The following is a 16,471-nucleotide window of genomic DNA, read 5'->3' as shown; positions in this document are numbered from 1 at the left end:
GGAGTCCAAGATGAGGGAGTCCAAGATGAGGGCAGGTAAAAACATTTGATGGATCTGACAGGGCAGGGTTTAATCTGTATCTCTTTAGAAGATGGCATTCCATAAAGAAAACACAGTATATGCATCCAACAAGGAAAAGGAAGAATCTGGATAACCTTTTGCAAAAAGAAAAAAGAGAAAAAAAAAAGAAAAAAAAAGAAAAAAATCAGGGCAAGAGGGACAAAACAATCTTTGTCCTCATTTTGCTGGTCATGCAGGCACAGGGCAGCTGCAGTACTCACTGCCCCAGCTTGGTCAGCAAATAATAACCACAACCAGCCCATTTTCACTGAGGCTTATAGAAACCAGGCTCCATGGCCTAGGGAAAGCTGCATCCTCTGAGAAAAAGGTAGAGCATAGACAGGATTTCCAGACTACACTGATAATCGGCTCACAGAAACCAGATAGGACAGCACACCCTCAGAGGTCATCATTTGGCTCTACCATGTTTACTCCAGATGCTGTCCCTTTAAACATGGCTCCAGAGACCACACAAGGGTTAAATCTGCCTATAAATATCTGTTCTCAGCAGGGCTGCTGCTCTGAACCCTCCAGCCATCTGTTCTAGCTTTCCCCCATCTAAGACTCTAACATCTGAAACACGCTTACAATTCTTAGGAGTGCTCCCAAAAATAGACCAGTGCCATGGCTTAGCCCGTTGCCAGTGTCTGTGAGCACAGGAGCATGTATCCTGGTGCCTGTGCCAGCACAAGCCCGGAGTCATGCAAATAGCAGCATGTCTGCCTCTATGACAGCGAGCAGGCCTGCACCAGCATGGGTCTGTTTGCATCCGTGCTGGCGTGGGTGTGTCTGCTTAACTGCAAATTTGTGTGAATCCGCACAAGCATGTTCATGCTGGTGTGAACCTGAATCTGCACACATGTGCATGTCAGTACCAGCGAGTGGGCGTGAGAGAAGGTGGAAGCCTCTCTGCTGCTGGAAGTGATGGAAGTCCTGTCGTTCCTTCTTCCTCGGCGGACAGCAGTGCTGCAGGACACAGCCAAGCACGTCTCCTCCTGCAGCCCAGCCCTGCTTGGCCTCAGCAAGAAGTCCCACTGCATCCAGGCCCTGGCACTCCAGTCTAGACAGGGAGCCTACCCTACAGCACAGCAGGGAACAGAAGACACCAGTTCTCTTGTTCAGTGCTTGGCTCAGCAAATTCAGCAGTCCCACCTCTGGGCACCAGAACCTCACTGCGAAAGCAAGTGAAGCCTGATACGTGTGAAGCCCAGGACACATTACCCTACTCACATCCAGCTGCAGCTTGCAGGCTTTTCTCAAACACTCCAGAGAGAGCACAGGCAAGGTTGCAGATAGAACAGCTTTGGAGCATAGTGGGCTCCAAGTCTCTCAAAACTCTTTCCAAACATCCCAGACATTAGCGGGTTCACCCTTCTGACTGCCAAGTCCATTAGCCTCACTCCACATGGGCAAATCCAGGAGAAAACAATCATCTTCACGGTCAAATGCAAAACAGGAAATGAGCTGTCAGCTCCCAGATCTGGACATACCGTCCAGGAGCAGAGAGACCATTCTCCTGAGCACCCTCAGGACACAGCGCTGCCCACCTGCTCTGTACCAAACAAAGCTCATTCTCAAACTCCCGTTATTCACTGGAGACCACCACAAAGCTCAGCCCTGGCTGCTGGCCCTGGTGACACCACATCATAGAATGATGTACATGCACAGCCCCAAGGAGGGGACATGCAGTGTCCATCCTCTACATAGTGACAATAGCCCAAGGATGAGATAGCAGCTACATATATTCATCTCTAACTACTTCCACAAGAGTGATTTTCCCTTCCAGACCACGTAAAACTACAGACAAAGCTCCAAACACACAGTGCCTGACTGTGCAGGATGGGGCTTTTTCGGAGTGCCCCAGTTCTACCAGCCCCTCTAACCCATGGTGATGTGATGGCAAACACCTGCCACAACACAGCACATGTGATGCTAAGACTCCTTGTCCAGCACATGCACACACAGAGTCCGTGGGCAGGTAACACTGTGGGGGACTCCCTCAAAACTGTCCCTGTAGGGATGGGCCAGTGGAAGGGACCAAGTCCACTGAAGTGTTATTTGCCTTTTTCCAGAGTGCATTCAAAATGGCACCTGAAAAGTAGGAAGGTTGGAAGGCAGAAAGTACATACCACCACAGTTTTGCTCAGGGTTTGACAAGCTGCCCATTGGCTTTCACCCCTCTGATGTACTGCAGATAGCCAGTTAACTCCAAGAACTATAAGCAAGACTTCCAGTGAAGCCTGAAATGTAGGTACTCCTTCAACTCAGGTGACAACAGAAATGGAAAAGAGCTTGATATTCCAGCTCTTCATTTCAGGCTTTGGCAGGAAGATGACCTAGGAAACAGCCTCAGCAGACTGAGTCAACACAGCTGTACTCTGAGAGAGGAAAAAAAACCCCATTGATTCAGGTATTGATTTGCTGCAGGAGTTTGTGTTTGCTTAGAAGTTTGCCCATGGGTCAGACCTTGTTACAAGCATCTTTCCTGGTGATGAGGTTAGAAACAGACTGTGCCAAATTCCAGTCACCTGCCTGCGGAGCAAAATGCAAGCAAGTCTGGAAGTTAAGTAGTCCCTCGGGGATGCTTCCCTCCTCCACTCCCTCAACTTTAAAAACCATGTTGTTGGGTGGAGGAACACCATAAACAGCTGTAAGACAGCACCAGCATTCTGAGGAGCCCAGCTAGGGTGTCAACAGAGAGGTTGAAGGTCAGGCAGTTTATCAGAAGTTTCAGTTCATGAGATGGAAAGGATTTAAACAGCAGATCTATTTCAGGATTATTTTCCCCACCTCTACCTGTCAAGAAAGAGCAATGGGACTTCAAGATCCCCACTGGTTTGCAATTCAACCAGGCAAGGGCTGAAAAATGAACCAAAACTGAACTGACAAGTCTTGCATCCTTCCCTCTGGCAAAACCAAAATCACACAGGTTAAGCACCAGGATCAAGCAGGCATCCACTAACAGAGACAATTACCAAAAGCATTGCACACAAAAAGTTCCTGTAGGGGTCAGGTCCCCAGTATGCCCCATGTTTGGTGGAAAACAATGGTATGCACTTCAGTACTTGGCCACAAGTGTCAGCAAACTACAGGCCACTATATTCTTTTCCATACCACTCCTCCTCTTCTTCTGCCTTACATGGTTGCCGAGTGAATGACAAATAAGTCTAAGGGAAAAGGGTAGCTCTGTCAGGCACAGTGATTACATCAGAGAGACACTCACGTATAGCTAAAGAGCTCTCCTCTTCCCACACCTCATCAAGCCTATGGGCATAAGCTCTTAAGAGATGGGAAAGGAAAGAGAAGTGATGACAGGCTGAGGACTAGGCACTAGGCAGGAGATACATCCCCAGTATCCTCCTGACCTCAAAGCTCCCTTTACTGCTCAGCAAGTGTGCAACATCCATTACCCTTTACTAATTTCCAGTCCCAGAAATCTCTGCCAACACCAGATCCCAGCATCACTTCTCGCTTTTCCTCACCTCTTCTGAGTTGCAGCCATAATTCCTGTATGAACTGCAGATGTCTGCCCACTGCAGCACTTTCACGGACACCTCCAGCTTAACCGTATAGTGGACCATCAAAGATGGCCACCAGCCATCAGAGAAGAGGTGGGGGCACAACTACATTTGCAGAGACATACATCTTGAGGAATAAGAGAGCTACCATTCCCCTCATGTCTATGTTCCCCATGTGACATGTGGCAAAGACACTCAGCCTTACCAGCAACTTGTGGGTACCTTCCCCCACCACGTTCTTAAGCTTTTGTCCATCTTTCAGTTCCCTTCATTTCAACAGAGCAACATATTGTGAAGGATTTACTTTGCCTTTTAACATTTCTTAGCCCATTACATCCTTGCTAAAATAAAAAAGAGTAAATCAGTTTCTCCCCTTCCCCACTTTTGCTGCCTTGCAAGGATGTCCCATGATTAAGTTGTGATATATGACAGAGGAAGCAGCAAACTAGTTCAGACTAATGTGGGTATCATCAGCTACTGTGAGGCTCACAGCAGGCAGCCAGCTGCTTACTCTCATGCAGCCCCCTTGCTGAAGTACACAGAAGCCAGTCAGATTGGAGAATTTGCTGCATTGTATGCATTTGAAATAGCAAAAATCAACATAGAAATTAAGAAAAACTGTCTCTGAAGCCAACCAGACAATCTGCATCTGAAAACTTCTTGCTGGAGAAGCCTCCTTTATTTACAGCTAATTTTTATTTCTGTGGGGTGCCACATGCTCCAGTATCCAGTGACATGCTGCAGGCTGGGACACACATTTAGATTCCATGACTTGTCACGATCTGTCATGCAGTTCAGGCTGGAAATAAGGCTTGCCACAAGGAAGGAGGGAAGGAGCAGAGTGAGCACTTAGATCACACCTGCTTAACCCCCTGCACCATCTCCTCTCCACCCTGAGAATGGGTAACAAGGCTGGCCACATATGGGGCTACAGAATTTGGATGCACCCCTTGTGCTCCCATTCTCAGGATACATCGCGAGCAGCCCAACAGCACAAAGTGCTCGAAACCTAGCCAGCTGCCCATGCAGACTGCCACCAGAGCAGTCCAACACCCCTGGTTCCCCCTTGGCAAAAGAGCATCTTGCCCCTCTACAAGATGTTGGCTGTTCACACAGGAGCATTGTTGGCTCCCATCTTCCCAGTGGAAAAGGCAACTTCAGGGCACGTTTCAATCAGACCATCCCTGCACCAACAGCAGCCAGGAAAACACTCAGGAACCTCACATAGCTTCCTGCCCCCTGAAAGCCAGCCCGTGGCCAGCATAGCTTCTGGGTGCCAGGGTCCAAAGGAGACTTGGCTCTCAGCTCCCATCCTCCCAGGCCTGGCCTGCATGGCCTTGGGCAAGGCACTTCACCTCTCCATCTAATTGCCTGTACCACAGCAGATGCTGCCATCAGCCTGCAAAGGCCTGAACGCAGCAGAGAGCTCACTCTCCTCCTAGGCAGCATCACTGTGAGCAGCAGCAAGAAGGCAAAGCCAGGCTGCCCTCCTGTACCTTCTCTCTCTAGGCTGATTCTGAAAATAAAAACCAGCTTCCATTTGTCCCAGCCCCAAGAGAGAAGGAGGCAGAAAGAGGTTTGTTGTAAATACATGAAACTGTCGCTAAGTGAAGGAGAAAAAAAATCTGGGGGGGCGGTGGGGGGGTGTGGAACAAGGGAGGGGACAAAACCGCATTTTTACTTCTGGTGGCCAGCCAGCTGACTGACTCAGCCAGTTTGGTTGCTTGCCATATAGATTTAAAAAACAAAACCAAGCCTCAGAGAGAGAAGGGGGTTCGGATGAATGTGCTTTTTTTGTGTGTGTTTCAAGTAAATCCTAGACCAGCCCAAGATATGTTTGGAAAATGGCTTCCCTGCCTCATTGTACCCAGGGGTGCAGCACAGAGCAAGGTAGAGCACAAGTCTGCCAGTGCAGTGTGAGAATCCTGCTAAGGCACTTTGCTCCTGGCTAATCACTGGGTCTGAAAAACAAGTGCAGCGAAAGCCTAAGGCTCCAGGGCTATCCTCAGAGCTGCTGTCCTCCAGCCACCACAAGGGCTAGGGACTTTGGTGTGGGTCCACAGGCCCATGTCTGACGGGTGGCACAGCCAAGGCTAAGGTGACCTGCTCCATTCAATGTGCCCTACATCTGCTGGGAAAAGGGCTGTAGAGTCTAGGCTGCCTGCTGCTGCAGCTTCTCTTGGCCTATGGGCTACGGCTGCATTCTGTGGGCACCTCCTCACCTTCCCCTGCTTCTCGCCAGAGGAATGTGCACAGGAGGTGGGAGGAGCAGGGAAATTTTGTTTTGAAATACCAGCTCCCATTTTATTTATCTGGATCCCACAGTGCCCATGGCATGGTAGCCACTTGTAAGAGTGTTCTGTTCCCAAAGTACTCTACAAACAAAAACACGTGCTCCCCACACCCTTTGCAGCAACTCAACATGCTGGCATGTTCAGCACAGCACCAGACAGGCAGTGCTCACTGCTCCGTGCCAACTCAGGGTTTCCACACAACTGGATGGTCACAAAACCCTATGTGAATAAGCAGTTCTTGGTACTTTCCAGCTGCAGCAGTCATTACAAACACTAGCTGATGAAGGAAGCCTCATGAGCCTCCCACACAGTGATCTCCCATAGAAACTGGCCAGCCTCCCTGGCAATTAATCTGTTGCTCACTGCAGGGAGTGCAGACAGAATAAGTTACCTAAGGACCTGATGATAGGTAAGTGCAAAACCTGCTCCTATTCCCGTTTCAAGATAGCAGAACTGAGGCAAGCAAAAACCAAGTTCCTGTCCATAGCTACCCCAGCCATCAGCAAGGCCAAGAAGAAAACCTTTGCTCTTTGGTTCCCAGTCTCCAGTGTGGACAATAAGACAATACTGAAGTGTGGTCCATCAGCAGAGGCCCACTGGCCCCATGGGGGCTCAGAAAAGGGGTGCAGATGTGCCCCCTGCAAGTGGGGGAAGCAGGTACAAGATTCCCCAGAGACTGCTGCAGCAAGGCACCTGGGAAGGCTGCTGCTGCCTGCACTGGCTCATGCAGAAAGCAGGCAGACAGACATAAGTACAACAGCCTAACTGGATGGGACCCACCAGTGCAGCATGAGAGGCATTGTTCATGAACCAGCGGCTGGAGCTCTCCCCAGCCTTCTGCCTTCCCCAAGAAGGCTTGCCTCACCTTATAGAAGTGTTTTGGGCTTGAGCAGGAAAAGCACAGTGTGGGGCTAGGGACAGGGTAGGGGAACAACACGCAGAGGTTTGCAGCGAGCTAAAAGGGGAGATTTAATAACTGTTGGAAAAAATGGCTGCTTTACTGCAGGCAGCTTGTAAACCCTGGAGCCTGAAGGTCTGGGAGTAATTTCTCCCTCCCACGTGCTGGGCTCAGTTTGTACTGGGGGTCAGAGGCCAGTGCTTTTCCAAAGCATTCTGGGACAGACGCCAACTGGAGCAGGCTGCTCAACACCACTCCTGCAGCAGGGCCTGGGCTTTGAGAAGTAGGCTGGAGCTACTATTAACCCTTTCAGGGTGATTTCTCCCTTCCTCCTCTCCTGGCTCCATCCCTCCAGTACAAAAAAGACAGCTGCTGAAGGCCCACTGGGGCCACCCCAAATGAGTCTGGGCTAGGGAGGCTACTGGTCTCCCAAAAGGGCCAGCTGGTGCTTCAGCTTTGGCCAGGGCGTGTGCTTAGCTCCCTGTGCGCTGGCTCAGCATGCTCCTGACTCACTAGAGACAGAGTCCTACCTGCAGATCCAATCCAGGAGTTGGACTCCTTGCAGAGGAAAACAAGAGCCCAGAAGAGTGACAGCCGAGCACTTGGGGTAAAATCTTGCACTAGCCTTGGCATGGAGGGAATGATAACTCATAGGAATGCACCCAGCACCACCAGAGAAGGAAGAAGAGCCAGGTACCGCTCTCCTTGAGCCCAGCACCAGTCCCTGCAGTCCATACACCTACACCTGCCTGCCACTTCCTTCTGGGAAACTTTTGGGCACAAAGTCATAGCCAGAGGCACTAACCAAGGTGCTCACAGGAGAGAGTGCTCCCATGTCAAGGGTCCTGCTGGATTCTTGGCACTCCTTCCCTGATCAAAGGAAGGATGTCCCTCCCAGCAATCTGCTGGACCCCAGTGCTCCCTCTGCCTCCAATTATCAGTGCCTTCTTCTCAGGATAACATTGTGCCTAGATGCCTTCCCCTGCCTTCTTCTCAGGATAACATTGTGCCCAGATGCCTTCCCCTGCACTCCCTCATTGGTCTCCTGGGGGAGGCAACAATTGGCCTCCACATGGCACCTTCTGCTTTTCCTCAGTACTGGGTAAACACCAGAACCTACCAGTCCTTGCCCCCAGCTGCTGCTGACACCCCTATTCCTCAGTGGGGGCTTAAAGCTGCCTGCCAGAGCCCTATAACTCCTTAGCTGTCTCCTCCTAAGCTCTGGGACAGGGTCTAGATGTCTGGGGGAGGCATGGCTTTGCTGTGTCACCCCTGAGTTGCAGCAGCTCTGGATCACCTATGCAGGCAAGAGCATGGCTTCCTGCAGCATTTCAACTTCTCCTCTCAGTTATGTGTGTGAGTGTTTCTGGCCTGCAACCCAGCCCCTCTGCCCCCGCCCAACTTAGTATTTGCCAGCACAAAACGAAGAGAGCTCAGGTCTGTTTCCCAGTGGCATCTCTCATCTCCCTCTCAAACACACACCTCATCCTTCCCTTGCATCATCTCCTTTGTGCTCAGCGCCACACCAACAAGGAGAAGGGGCTTGTGGCTACTGCCCAGGCAGACAGCACACCCAAGCACTCAGCTTGGGTCTGGCTGCTGGATGTGCTCCAGGCTCTTTCCTTCTGTGCAGCAGCACTGAGCCCAGCTGCCAGCAGAGTGGCACCCAGAAGTGTGCCAACAGGCGCACCTTGGCATACCTGCCATGCAGCCCCTGGCCTCACTGCTCCTGCCAGCCAGACCCTCTGTCCCACAGCTCCCATCTCTATGCCACATCCATCACAGGCATTCAGATGATTTTGCAGGCTCCTCCAGCAGCATTTACATGGCATCCACACAGCTCTCCCACTACTACTTCTGACACCAGGCATATATGGTCACGGTCCACAGTCTTATTAAGCAAACAGGGGGGCCAGAACCTACTGTCAACTGGGTGCCAAGCAATACTTCTCCACATAAAACCAAGCTTCCTCCAAGCTGCCAGAGGGGATCTGGCTGTGCCCCTGCACTCCTCCATTGCAAAGATGGTCACATGAAGATGATCCCTTCTCCCTTCAAACACAGAGTTGTACCTTTTTGTCTAAATAAGTTCAAATTGTGCTCACATCTTTCTGATTCAGGTACAAAATAGCAAATTTCCCTACTAGCTTTGTTTATCCCATCTTTCCAAGCTCCTGTTTTCATGTCCCACCTGCAATCCCCCCACCTCCTTCTTCCAAAATTGCCTTTACAGTCAAAGCTGCAGAATCCTCCTTCATCCTCTACCATCCCTTTTGACTAATCCACATACCTCAGCTCTCCTTTTGGGCATGCCCTGAGATCACAGACAGGCATTGCCTTCATGCTCCCAGCTACTGCTTCACTGGTTTCAGGAGAAAGGAGTTTGCTACGCTTCTCATGCCCACTTCATTAAATCTTTCTGCTCCATCCCTCCCAGCTCCTCTGCTCTCCAGAGAAGTCCCCAGGCTAGAAGCATAGAAGATGCAGCCAGAGCATCTTGGCAACTGTGGCTTAGGGGACTGCCTGGGCTTGGGGTAAAGGTTACTGCCACACCTTCTGGTGCCAAATGCTGATACTCGCAGATGGGAGCAGCAAGACCGAGACACTGAACCCACAAAAATGCCACTTTGCCAGGGGCTTCCTACTGCCAAAATGGCAGGACTATCAAGCCTGGAGGTTACTCTCAGGAGACAGAAACCCACAGCCCTGTGGTCATCTACATCCAAGGAGTACATCATCCCACTACTCGGCCAGAGCAGAAATAAACAAAAGCTCCTGTCTCCTGGAAATGACTTAGTGAATACCTGCAATAGTGAGCTTTGCCTCCCTTTGCTGCACGTGACATAATCAAGCCAGACACCGGGCACCAGGGCTGCAGTTCACAGCTGACCTACCCACATCTGCTCCAGTCAAACAGCTCCAAGCTTTTTGCCCCAGACTCCATGCCTGCCTCAGGCCCCAGGCGCTGGCTGGAGCCCTGCCAAAGACAGGGCTGCCTGTTTGAATCTTAAGCCAGAACCCGGTAAGAATCACCTTTAATAAGCCTTTCTCCTCCATCAGGCACCCTGATTTTTTTCAGCTATGGTCTTGTGAAGCAGAAGGCTGCTTGGAGCCGAGCCAGCGCTGGGGAAACCACCATTTCAAGGTCCTGCGAAGGTGTCTGTAAGAGCAGAAGGGAGCCTTGGTCGGGTGTGCAGGGAGTGATGCAAAGAGCAGGCTGTTTGCTGGGAAGCTGCTGCAGCTTGCCAGGAGGCAGTGGGGGAGGAGGCAGCAGATGTCCGCAGACAGCATTTGCCGAGAGCCTGCAGCGCTCCAGCCCAGCAAGGGGAGGAAGGCAGCGGCTGGTGCCACTGCTGCTGCGTTGTAATGGAACAGGACAAACACAACAGGGTCCACCCAGAAAGCTTATGTTGCTTTTCCCTCCAATAACCACTACTTCAGCGATAGGAAGTGGGAGTCCTGGCACCTCAGCTGGGGTTAGAAAAAGACTTCAGGATGACTGCTGATAGACCTCAAATGCAGGAGGAAAGATGCCGGCCACGAAACTGCAAGACCCTTCTTGTCCTGGAAGCAGTGGCAGCTGCAAACCCCAGCACAGCTGTTGGCTGGGGCCAAGTCTGTCTACGGGGCCCTGGGTGAAGGCAGCGTGCCACAGCCCATGAGCTGCCCGTACTTCTGTCATATGCAACAGCTGGACACTCACAGTGAGAGCCCAGACAAGTGCCTACGGGTGGATGCACAGCAGAAAGAGAAAAAGAGACCAGCTCTGGCTGCAGCCCCCCACTTTGAGCACTGGAGCCAAAAGGGGACACCCCTTTTGCCCCCCCTCTCTATGCAAACAGAGGACACTGAACAAGGCCACCAGGGCTGTGGCAGTCAGCCAGTGAGCCCAATCCCAGCCACACTGCTTTTGTTGCAAGCATCAGTTGCCCGTGAGGCTCCAAGTCAGCCCACGTGGTTCTCATTTCCTGCCTCTGGGCAGGGAAGGTTGGCTTTCTCCCCATCCCACAGCAGTGAGGCTGACCAGAGGAGCTCTACAGCCAGAAGCTACCTTGCAATTACCCCTCTCCCACGGGTTCTGTCCTGAACCTGAGATGTGGTCAGCCAAGCAGCATTGGGTCTGACAAGTCATATGATGATGGGAAGCAGAACCTTAGAAAATTGGTCCCTTGGCACTGGGAACCCCGAGGGCAGTGGCAGGTCTCAGGCAAACCATCCTACCACCAGAGAGGATCCTGTGACTACAAGACTCTCACTCAATTGCTGCCCAGATATTCAATGGGACCTGAAGACCCCCCAGAAAAACTGGCATTTACCTGTTTCAGACAGAGAGGAACTGACTTCACCCAGAGGAGTATCTTTGGCTCATTAAGCGATACCATCCACAGGCTTGTTCAGATCAAATCAACCAATTCCTGGATTCTTCCTACATGAGATGCAGTCTGGCACTTGGGTCCACTTGAGTCCTCTTAAAATAAAAATTAATTGATATGCAAATCAGAGAAGGCATTAGACTTGTCTATTGGCCAAGGGCAATGCAGAGATTCCTCACTGTTTCAATCCCAACTCCCCCATACTCCTACTCCTTTCCGAGCCCAGGGTCAGCCATTAGCCACAGCTCACCAGATCAGGGAGGACCCCACAGACACACACCTTGCGTGCAAAAGAGAGCCTGGATGGCACATGTTCTTGAGCCAGGTTCCAGCTTTGCCTCACCCCTTCTCTCATCATCAGCATGTCATGTCTGGCAGAAGGACTGCTGGGCTCTCACCTGATGCTGAGCCACTTGCACACAATCCAAGCCAAAGTATGGGCACCTTAGTATCTGTGCCCAGTGTGGAGCAAGGAGGTAGCAAGAGAAGTAAGAGCCTGACTTCTTGGAGTGTTTGCTACTGGGATTCTCCTATCGGCTTCCAAGAAAGATCAATTCTTTGCATACCCCTGGTAGCTTTTCCAAAAACACTGCAAACAGCCACCACAGCCCCAGCCACTGGACCTCCCAGACAGAAACAGACACAGATCAAACAGTGAAAGAGCAGCCATCCAATATGCTCAGGACCAGGCCTTGGAGGAAGGACAATGCCAAAACATGGCATTACTCTTGGATATGGTCACCTCTTCTTTCTCCCCTTCCAACTAACTAACCACTAGCCACAGTTACCCTCTTCTGCAGTCTTGTTTCAACCAGAGGCTGGGCAAAGCAATTAACTTCTTCATCTGGTTGCAGTGAGATGAATACAAACGTCATTACCCACACAGGAATCAGCAGCCCTGAGCAGTGTTAACATCATCCCTTTCCACTGAAAAAGCTTGGAAAATGGCACTGCTAGCATCGGCCTCAGAAACAGAAATCCCAGGATGATTAGTTCGCCCCTCTGGTATTAAACCCACCGTGGACCTTCATGGGCCCCTCCAAGGGCCTATAGGCTGCTACTGGGAATTCTGAGCAAAGGACTTATCAATGGCAGCCTGTTAACAGCATCAAAAAATGCCTGGGGCTCTTAAACTATGGTGGGGAAAAAGGGACAGCTAAAGGAGTACATTTTAATCAGACTAGGACTTACTTGTGAAATTACTTTTGATTAAAAAGCATAATAAACTAAATTACAAACATTTGCCACCAGTAGCTGAGTCTCTGAATATTCTGAAATCACAAGGTGGGGTGAGAAGCAATTGCTTACAGGTAAAGTCCTGACCACACAAGCAGGTGGAAAAATCACTCTTCTCACTAAAATAACACATGAGGGCTAAAATTATATCAAAATATTTGGAAATGGCTGGACACTTCTTTGCTGAAGTGACAATTCCATAGATGAGTTGTCACCATTGGAAAGGGATTTGGGACACTGGGAGGACATGCAAGGAGGATGGCAAGAAGCAGCCTGTACCCTTAGTGTCTCTCCAGACAGAAGTACTTGTTGGGAGATCCATGACATCACTGGTGGGCTCTCCTGAAGGAAAACAGACAAATCCAAGGGCAGACTTCCAGCACCTCATCAAGGGGGAGTTTATCCAAACCAGAGGGCTCCTTGCTCCCTTCTCAGCACCATCTTACAAAGGGAAGGCAGGTAAGTCACCATTTATTTTGGGTCCCAGTTTCTCATCCAAAGTTATACTAGACTATCCCTCTTGGGTCAAACATTGTGCTGGCAGCACCTGCATTCTTTGCCCTATGCCCACAGTACCCTGCCTGGGCACGTGCTGTCCCCTGATAAGGAAACCACCAGCACAGCAACTGGTGGCAATCCTTCCCCCGAGCCTTGGGGACTAACACGCAGCACGTCCATGTGGCCTCTGACCACAGTAGAAATAAAACCACCACCATTCAGAAAAAGCATAATTAGCAAAGATTAAACAGCCAGTGACTATGCCGGCAGCTGGAGGGAAGACACAGACCACCATCTCCCTGCAGCGAAGGAGTCACCGATTCCTGTGTCCGTTGTGCATCTGCCAAGTGCCCTGCAGGTCTTGCCCCCACTGTACCCACTACAGGAAGATGCACCAAGTCCACTCACCCTGATCACTAGAAAGTGTATATACTACCATATACAAAATCCTTCCTGTCTTCTTTTCCAAACCCATCTCACCTTCTCTCAACTGGGACCCCCTCATAAAAGTAAGAAGAGACAGGCCTTTCCTGGCATTTCCTTTTTCTGAAAAGGCTGTAAAATTTTCCAAGCATAGCTAAAGCCAGAGCAAAGTTTGTCAGGAGCTCAGCTCGTTAGGCGGCTGCTCAAGGAGCCCCGCGGGAGGCGCAGGCTGTGTAATTCAAAACATCTTGGACCCTGGAAAACAAAATAGAAACCAGGCTGTGAGAATGAGGGGGGCAGCTGCAGCTCCAGTGTAACCCCTGCTCTGGGAGCACCCCAACTGCAGAGCTCAAGCAGACCTCCAGCCCCAGCAGAGGTGCTGCGGCCAGCCCAAGTGGAGCTGGCACCAGGCGGAGGAAATTCCAAGCCTGTTGCTTCTGGCAGCCACACTGGGCCCTGGCTAGAACCTCGGCAACCTGGAAACCAGCTACTCAGCAATTTTCTTGCCATCCAGAGGACTCAGTCTGAACCACAGTTTCACTTCCCCCTCCCTGCCCAAGAGGCAGGGAACACCAGAGGGAAAGAAACATTTGCTCAAAAGCTGTCACGACCAAAGCCCCTCCAAACTGCTTTGCTCTGGGAGGACAGTCTTGAGCTGTTGCTATGGCCTCTACCCTCCCCTCTTTGCATCTGGGGAGAGGAAACTTGCTTGGACTAGCCCTAGGTCTCCCCGACTCCTTTTGGTCCTTGCCAGAGGAAAGTTCAAACAAGGCTGCACAGAGGCAGGACACAGACAGCTTTCAGCCCAGCCTAACTGCCACGCTTGAGGCTCGCCTGTGGCCGGACCTGCTCCGTTCAGGCCCTGTCTGGCCTGATCCTCAGCTACAGATCAGTGCTGGAATAAATCCTGCCAAGGAAGTGGTGAAAGCCCCAGTGCTGCAGGGGTTTCCACAGCCTTGGCCAGCTTGATGTTGAGAAGAGTTGACCAGAGATGCAGCCCTTCTGCTCAGTTACTACCCTTCAGAGCTACCCATCCAGTTCCTCCTCTCCACCCTGAGCAGGAAGACCTACAGTGTGGGCTGTTGATACCCTTGCCTTTTATAAGCCAGCATCCTTTCCCAACTGCAGCCTTTCCAGAGGCCTGAAGCCCAGCATGGCAACAGAACAAAGCAACAATCATTGTACCCACTGCTGGCGCCCTTGCCCATCTGAAGGAGAGTACAGCTATTCACTGATACACAGCTATTTAGCAGGATCTTTCTTCCAAAGAGTGTATTAAGATTTTACTTTCTATTAGGAAGACTGCAATGCCTCAGAGTCCCTGCCTGCAGAACCAGGTAACTAATGCAGACTGATCAGACAGGTACCATACCTTGGGTGGCAAGTCAAGGAAGACCATTCATGAAGCAAACTTCAGCAGGGAATACAGTGCAAGCAAAGAGAAACAGGACTCCTAACATAAAACCTTAAGAGAAAGTAGGGTATGGCCCTCCAAACAAAGGCACATCATTCTTGGAGAGCAGCACTTCTTTGCAGGGTGAACAAAGGACCATGGTGCTCCTCAGAGTACCAGAAGCTCCTAGTTAAGGACAGAGTTTTGCAACTCCACTGTAATCACACAAGTCATAGCTTTCTAACTTCAGCGGGGCAAATCTTATTAGAAACCTCAAAGATGCACAGGGCATTGAAGATACTTCAAGAGAGGAGCTCCTGACCTCCATCTTCTCAGAAGAATAGAAAAGCCCTGCTTATGTGTTGAATAGGAGGCTGAGACCCAGAGAGGCAAGAGAGTAGGAGTGATGAGCAGGAACTGGGAATCCTGGCTTCTGTCCCTAGCCCTGCCACATATTCCCTTCCTGTCTTTGGTTAAGTCACATCCTTTCACTTTTCCTGACAGTCTCTATTTTGGAGCTAAAAAAAAAAACACAAGCACTTGCTTCCGCAGAGTGTTTAAAACCTCTTCTGTCCTGTGACAGGCAGAAGACTGCTGCGGCCAGAGGCTGTGAGACACCCAGGATGCAGGAGACACACTGCTCACACAAACCCCAGCAGAGCCTGGCATTTCCTGTGCTTACATTTTGAGAAGCACAGAATCTGTAAGCAGTCAGTGCCACAGTGCATCTTCTACACAAACCATATCCTGGCCCACTTCCTCTTCTCAACCACAGGAGTAGGAGCTGAGCAAGGGAAAAGGTAAGCTGTTCAGCTGACCTGTGACAGAAAGAGCAGCGCAACTGAACACAGCATTGCTCTGGACAGCAAACCTTGCAAGGAGGTAGCTGTTAAACCAGTAGCTGCAAGGATGGGGAAGATCCAGCAATACCAGAGGCAGGGTTAAAACGGGGAAAAAAACCACAACAAAATAAAATGCAAAAAACCAACCCAACCAGAACCCTGAAGAGGCACAATGGTACAGACGTGCCTGAGGAGCACAGCCCTCCTGCTCCCTAGCAGATCCATCCTGTGGCCTCCCACATACTTTGGGAAGAAAGAAGACAAGTAGGCATAGGCAGGAACAAGGAGCACTCTGTGGTTTTGCTCAGTATTTCAGTCCATCTCTCACTCAGGCGGAGCTCTGCTTTGCTTTCCAAGTCTCGCCCTCTCTGGCATGGATCACAAACCTGGCTTCTGGCCCAGGACTTGGCTCCAGCAGCGCTCATCACCAAACAGGGTGACGCCCCACCTCTGGGCACAGTGCATAGCGCAGCCCTAAAGCCATCTTGAGGCTATTACCCCAGCATCAGAAGAGGCTCCCCATTACACCCCAGCTGGGATTCCAGGCATCCTGAGTCGCAGATGAAAAACCCAACACCCAAACATAGCTCCAGCTCTTTGGGGGAAGAAAAACCCAGCATCAAAGTACTGTTTTCTCTAGTGGCTCCAGCTGAAGCTGTCAGACAAGCTGCCTGCATTGGACAAGTCCTGTCTCCCAAAGATGCCCAGGTATAGCTTGCATGTTCCTCTGCCTGGAGCTGCCCAGAAAGATGCAGAAGGATAATGCCAGGTGAAAGCACTGCCCTCCATCACAGGAAGTGGAAAAGGGGCTGGAAACCCCAGCCCGATGCACCCATCTGACAACTCAGCAAGGATACCAGGATTCAGGGAAGCCACCTGTGCCCAGACACCAGTAGGTGTCAAAGAACCAGACCACCTCTTCATAAAGAGCTGAGA

The 16,471-nt window shown here is 50.8% G+C and overlaps 1 protein-coding gene across 3 annotated transcripts in view; it reads right to left on the bottom strand.

Annotated features, from left to right (window-relative positions):
• BCL9L (BCL9 like) overlaps positions 1-16,471 on the bottom strand; it is a 47,646-nt gene that overhangs the window by 26,289 nt on the left and 4,886 nt on the right. The window contains exon 2 of one of the 3 annotated variants that reach the window (XM_030291101.3): positions 11,087-11,238. The exons of the other annotated variants lie outside the window; for them this stretch is intronic. The gene's annotated coding sequence lies outside the window, so the exon portion shown is untranslated. The remainder of the gene's footprint in view (positions 1-11,086; positions 11,239-16,471) is intronic. 3 annotated transcript variants of the gene reach the window in all.

The sequence above is a fragment of the Taeniopygia guttata genome, chromosome 24 (assembly GCF_048771995.1).
Source record: "Taeniopygia guttata chromosome 24, bTaeGut7.mat, whole genome shotgun sequence".
In the NCBI taxonomy this organism is placed as follows: domain Eukaryota; kingdom Metazoa; phylum Chordata; class Aves; order Passeriformes; family Estrildidae; genus Taeniopygia; species Taeniopygia guttata.
Note: the sequence above shows the minus strand (reverse complement) of the source record. Positions and strands in the feature narration are given on the sequence as shown.